Source organism: Rhagoletis pomonella, unplaced genomic scaffold (assembly GCF_013731165.1).
Source record: "Rhagoletis pomonella isolate Grant_MI unplaced genomic scaffold, Rhpom_1.0 Rhpom_scaffold_00002, whole genome shotgun sequence".
Lineage (NCBI taxonomy): Eukaryota > Metazoa > Arthropoda > Insecta > Diptera > Tephritidae > Rhagoletis > Rhagoletis pomonella.
In genome coordinates, this window is record NW_023458556.1 from 112,644,237 (window position 1) to 112,651,597 (window position 7,361).

Below are 7,361 nucleotides of genomic sequence, written 5' to 3' on the forward strand. Positions count from 1 at the left end.
ACTAAAACAGGTCTGTAAGTCAATATTTTTCATCTGACATCTCATTTGGAAACGCGACAGAACGGTGTAAATCTGATGCTCTTCCCAAAAATAAAAATTTATTAGGCGGCAACACTTTTCAAAAAAATAAGACGTTCTTTCTTGCAGACCTTTAGATAAAGCCCGTTTACATGGCACCTTTTTTTAAATTACGTGAACGGTGTGAGTCTTATGATTTTAGAAGTAGGTGGTAACCCTATTAAAAAAAGTGAGACCTTCTAGCACATCTACAGGCCAAGCCCTTATATTTGTCACCTCTTCTATTTTAGTACAACGAACGGTGTAAGTCTTATGATTTTAGAAGCAGGTGGTAACCCTATTCAAAAAGCTGAGACCTTCTTGCACATCTACAGGCCCAGCCCTTCTATTTGTCACCTCTTCTATTTTAATACAACGAACGGTGTAAGTCTTATGATTTTGGAAGCAGGTGGTAACCCTATTCAAAAAACTGAGACCTTCTTGCACATCTACAAGCCCAGCCCTTCTATTTGTCACATCTTCTATTTTAATACAACGAACGGTGTAAGTCTTATGATTTTAGAAGCAGGTGGTAACCCTATAAAAAAAACTGAGACCTTCTTGCACATCTACAGGCCCAGCCCTTCTATTTGTCACCTCTTCTATTTCAATACAATGGACGGTGTAAGTCTTCTATTTTAGAAGCAGGTGGCAACCCTATTCAAAAAACTGAGACCCTCTTGCACATCTACAGGCCTAGCCCTTTCATTTGGCACCTCTTCTGTTTTAATACAACAAAGGGTGTAAGTTTTATGATTTTAGAAGCAGGTGGCAGCCTCATTAAAAAAACTGAGACCTTCTTGCACATCTGCAGGCCTAGCCCTTTCATTTGGCACCTCTTCTCTTTTAACACAACGAACGATGCAGAATTTATAATTTAAAAAAAGGTGGCAACCCTATGGCTTGTGGTACATACATCTAGAGGCTATGCCCTTTAATTTGGCACCTCAGTTTTGAAAATCGAATAATCGGTGCAGATCTGATGCCGTTAACAAAAACTCCCTCCATGTATTGTATGTATACATATGTATATAGATTTGAACTAACCCTGGTATTTGGGTATAGGGGTTATTAAAATCCATGTAGGAGCTTGAAAACTATGACATTCCTATATACACAGCTCTGGAATACTTGATTTTTAACTTTGACTTTTATTTTTGCCTGAAAAAATAAAAGTCAACAACTACCGGGTATTTTCTGCTCAAAAAAATTAAACTCAAATTTTAACTTTTATTATTGCCAACCAACAACCAAAAAGAAGTTTTATTATTGCCTTAAAAAAATAAAAATAAAATAACCGGTATTATTTGCTCAAAATAATAAAAGTCAAAAAATAACTTAAATTTTTTGACTTTTATTATAAAATGCATAACCCGTGCGGTCTCTGTTCATGAATAATTTTTTGCATGAATTATTTATGAAAATATTGTTCATTCTACAATATAAACCATACAAATTTCACACTTTATATAAAGTTCAAAAAGATTCAAAAAATATGCCTCAAAATTTTGAAATTTTTATTTATAATTTCTAGGAAATTTTCAAGTACGCAATTTTGTAGCCCATTCAATTCTTGTAAAACAAAGTGCAAGTCTCAAGTTGTGGAGGACGTTGAGCATTTTCTTGAATATAAAAATAGGTCTTGATATTGTGAATTTTATATAAAGTGTGAAGCTTTGATTTATATGGTTTAAATTATAGAATGAACTATATTTTCATAAATAATTAATGCAAAAAATTGTTCATGAAAATAATTGTGAATAGGTATTACATTAGCATAAGGTGTACACTTTATTTTGACGCTGACAGTATATAAATATAGGGTTCGTTATTTAGCGTTTCCGAAAAATAAATTTAAATAAATGAAAAATTATAAGATTAAAGTTATGGTGATTTCGTTTCTCCCAAAAAATGTTGCCCTCCCGCGGTGCAAAATGTGTTTGATGTTACACTCAACTCTGTAAAAGGGAATGTTTTTGCCTTCTGGTCCTTGTCTAGCTCACGCATTTCATAATATTGTCGTTTTAAACAACTATCTGATTTTCAGGGCAACCATCCCCCCTGACAAAGCTTCAAAGGGCAGATAATGTGCCTTTTTTTCCCCTACAAGAGTGTGACATTTTGAGAAACAAACACAAAATTTGCTCACACTTTGCCTTTAATTTAGAATCGAACACGAAAAGGGAAAGGGGCAATCCAAAGGCAACATTTTTTGGTATAAACGAAATCAGCATTAAATTTGTCTCGCTTGCGTAAGTCGAACCATTTTTTTTTATACACAAACCCGCTTTAGACTTCAGATAAATAAAATGGCGCATTTGAGGTCTTAAGGAGAGGAAAAAATATCTAATCAAACTGCATTCACCTTTCTAAACTAATTTAATGATCAAAGAAATAACGTTACGTTTAATTGTAATAAGAAAAAAGGTGGGATGCGCACCTTGAAAGACCCATTACATGTAACAAAATATCATTTAAGTCAATTGTTATTTCGAGTTTTAAAACCACATTATCGTGCATGATGGAAAAATCCTATTGTGGTTGTCAATATTAAATATCTAATGACTCCACATCTGTAGAAATTTCGCAATTTTCAATTTACGATTTGCGAATGAGTCTACGCCATTACATACATATATATGTATGAATGTTCATATGTAGACCGCGATTTGGTTAAAGTTACCAAAGCTTGATATTTGAAACTCTGTGGGATCAAGGGTTGAAGTTGTTTGTAAATGAATCATCGCAATTTATATATGAATGGAAGTTTCTATGTGACTCGAGATATTTCGATGTCAACAAACGCTTTCTCGTTGACAACCATCATACATATGTACATACATATGTATCTGCAATACTTTACTACGCAGATTTTTCTTAATGGCGGTGCGGCAAAAACAGATCTTTCTCGATCAGTACAATGTATTATGGCGTAGGTTTTTTTTTTAATTTTATTAATAATATTTCTGAATGAAAAATTACACAGAGGTATTTGGTAAGTACCCTGCAAACCAAAGTTCCCGAAATCTTAACGAAATCTTTAGGAGTATCTGATTTCTGTAACGATTTTTTTTCCGAATCTTCAAAGAAAATTATATGAAGTGGTTGACACGAACTCGTAAAGAAATTTCTGTACGAAAAATAAAGAAAATTCTGAAAAAAAATCTGCAAGAAATTCTTCACATAGGAGCATTATTTTCATTTCTTCACCGATTTTCTTCCGAAATTTCGTAAAGGAATGGAAGTGTGCGTAATTTATTTCATTTTAGAAAATTCGGAAAAAAATCGGATGGGATCTTTCCGAAATCGTTAAAATTTCTTTACGATTCAGAATACTCTGAAAAAATGGTTTGCAGGGATTATTTTCATTTCTTCACCGATTTTCTTCCGAAATTTCGTACAGGAATGGAAGTGTGCGTAATTTATTTCATTTTAGAAAATTCGGAAAAAAATCGGATGGGATCTTTCCGAATTCGTTAAAGTTTCTTTACGATTCAGAATACTCTGAAAAAATGGTTTGCAGGGTACTTACATACATACATGCATATGTGTCTGCATATATTCAGTGTTGCCAGAATCTTTTGGTACCGCATCTCCATATCGAGCCTAAGTTATCCCCAAAAAATCCCCATTTTTTTATAAATCCCCTTTAGTAAGAAATCAAAAAATACGTATTCTAATTTTTTGTTAGTTCATTTTAAATAAAGTGTTGAATACTTTTCTGTTATTCTAATTTTCACAGATTTATATATGTATACATATGTCATCATATTAATAAGGGCTATCACAGAAGCCATCGTAATCCGATTTTTTGTGAAATCTACGAATATTTTATCACTGAATGCGGATAGCTAAGAACGTAGCTTACTTGCAGTCTCCACTTGTCATCTCTCGTGTTAGAGCATGAATGTTAAGACATGAATGTTACGTGGAGACCGGTAATTTCTCATGTTAAGACACAAATGTTATGACTCGCGTTTTAACATGTCTTAACACCAAATGTCATTTGAACGTTTGACAACTTAATATTTTATTTCGAGCGGCATTTATTTGAGGAAACATCATTAATAAATTAAAATAAGGTGGCGGCCCTCAGAAATAACAACTAATTCAAAAATAAATTACTTAAAAGTAGAGCCTTCGATTTTCCGAGATTGTTCGAGAAGCAATTTCTCGCGAGGATCGCTTTCTCACGAGATTCTCGTATATCGAAAAACTCGTTATACCCGCGAGCTTCTTGATGATCAATTTAAGGCTGCGTATTTAATTTAGGGTATTTAAACCATGAACTGTTGAATTTCTTTCAAGCGCAATACTCGTCGCTCTCCAGAATATCAACCATGTGCATGTTCCTTTCCAGTAACGTCTGTATTGTCCAACCATATGGATGAGCTTTACAAATACCAGACTCCACTGTTCCTCTCCATTTATTACTTTTACTCAGTTTCTGTGCTGGTGCCACCAAACGCAAATAATACACATACATACATGGGCGTAGCCAGGTAGGGGCAGGGGTAGTAAATTGATTTAAAAAGTGGATATGTGGATCATCCGGTTCTGTATCAAGTTATTATCTCTAACTTCAAAGCACTTCCATTTTAAAAGGGTAAAAACCTGGCTGCAGTCGACAATGAGCAAAAATTGATTGAACGGAAACTGTAATTAAATTTATAGTTCAATTGTTTATTACTTTGTCTTTAGGTTTGTGTCTTTTCTAAGCGTACAACGAAAGTTTTGTATCACAGAACCAATCTGAGATTATTGATAAAACTATAGACTGGTTGGGTGAACAGCCAAGACGTTTACTTCTTTAGTGTGACAAAACAAAATTAAGTAATATATGTAGCATAAATAAATATACCATCCCTGCAAACCAAAGTTCCCGAAATCTTAACGAAATCTTTAGGAGTACCTGATTTCTGTAACGATTTTTTTCCGAATCTTCAAAGAAAATTATATGAAGTGGTTGACACGAACTCGTAAAGAAATTTCTGTACGAAAAATAAAGAAAATTCTGAAAAAAGTCTGCAAGAAATTCTTCACATATCAGCATTATTTTAATTTCTTTACCGATTTTCTTCCGAAATTTCGTAAAAGAATGGAAGTGTGCGTAATTTATTTCATTTTAGAAAATTCGGCAAAAAATCGGATGGGATCTTTCCGAATTCTTTAAAAATTCTTTACGATTCAGAATACTCTGAAAAAATGGTTTGCAGGGATCCTAAAAAATCTGCGTACTCAAAATTTTCAATACGTCCTCATATTTATACATACATACATATGTATATCATTTAAAGTTTTGTCCGGCTATTTGGTTTATTACACGATTGAGAGAATACAAAGGTTGCGCCGATCTCGGACCGCTATTCCTCTCTTAACGAATTTGACAGAATCGTGGTTTGCATGACGTCACACTTGTGCAACTTGCTTACGTTTTCCTTGCAACATTTTTTCTTCTTCTTCCATTCTTGCTCACGTTTTGGCATTTCTCTCTCGCAATTGCACCAGTGTGACGTCACACAAACGTTATTCTCAAAAATCCTCTCTGATCGGCGCAATCTTGTATTCTATCATTCTTGGGTTCATTATACAGGTATGTAGATCAATGCATTTAAAAAATTCGTCAGGGTTTAGTTGAGATATTCGTTTCTGGCCACTATGTTTTGTACTTTTCCCAGTACTGCAAAGCTTTTGACTCACCTGGGAGTGGCCAGAAGTGATTCGTGTGCTTACGGTTCCAATCGCAGCTAACTACGTCCGGATATTTATATCCATGAATACTCTGGGTAGCGACCGAACGCTAGTTTGGGAGCGAGGTAAAGTGGGAGGGCGTAACACCCCGCGTGCGCTGGGTTTGAGTCCCGCCACGTTAAAACCCTGCCCTATGAAAAAAAACGCATGCCTCGGATGATACCCCCTTCTTTTGATGACGATCACGGGAAACATAGGAAGGACTATGATTTTAGGGTATGCACTTGGAATATCCGAACCCTTAATCGGGATGGTGCCTCTGCCCGGCTGGTTGAAGTCCTAGGAAAAATAAAGGCTGACATCACCTCCATCTACGAAATGCGATGGACGGGGCGAGGAAGGTAAGCGTGAGCCTTGCGACGTCTACTACAGTTGCCACGTAAAGGACTGCAATTCGGTGTTGGATTTGTGGTGGGAGGGAGACCGGCGTTCACTCTAGTGGACGAAAGTCTAGCCACAATTCGCATCAAAGCGAGATTCTACAACATCTCATTCATATGCGCCAATGCCCCGATGGAAGAGAAGGACGAGGCATCCAAGGCTCTCTTAGCTTAGAGCGTACATATTAGCGCTGTCCCCGATACGTATAAAATCAATATAAAAAAATCAGCCTCCACATAAAACCGGCGTACTGAGGGTGATCCACTTCGCCGGGGCCCGAAACTTGGCAGTATGTATTACTGGGTTCTAGTATAAAAAGATCCATCAAGCTACATGGATGTCTTCACATCGAAAAACGGGAAACCAAATCGAGCATGTTGTGATAGACGGAAGGCATGCTTCCATGTTTTAGATGTACATACGTACACTCGGAGGGCCAAACATCGACTCGCACTACTATATTGATGCATCCAATAAATGACCCAACCTCAGAGAAGCAAAAAAAAGGGCCCCAACAATGCAGGGAAATTTCAACGTCGAAAAGCTGCAATCAAAACAGACGGCTAATGGATTCGGCGCTCGACCCTCACACCTGCTGTGAGAGAGCACTCTCCAACAAACCGACTTGCGCGAGCAGTGGAACCACATTTCCCGCTCATTACTGGTACGATAAGGAGTGTGAGAAAATGCTTGAAATGCTGGCCGACAGAAAAAACACCCGAAATTTTTAGCAGAGAGTTGAGCGACTTACGGAAGGTTTCAAGACTCTTGTGGGAACAACGATGGTGACCTAGTTACCGATGTCCAGAACGTACTCAGATTATGGAGGGAACACTTTTCGACCTTTTTGAATGACAGAAGCACCGAAAGAAGTGGAGAAGACGAAACCGAGGTCCCACTCGATGACGATGGAGTCGATATCCCAGCGCCTGACTATGACGAAAAGTGCCAAAGCTGCTTGAGCTGACGGCCTGTCAGCTGAGCTATTTAATTACGATGGCAAGGAGGTAATAAGGTGCATGCCCGACGACTGGAATTCTAGTGCGCTCTGCCTAATGCACAATAAAAGCGACCCCGCCATGCGTGCCAACTACCGTGGGATCAGCCCTCTAAGCATAAGTTGCAAGGTCTTGTCGAATGTGTTGTCTACCATAGACCAGGTATTCACAGTA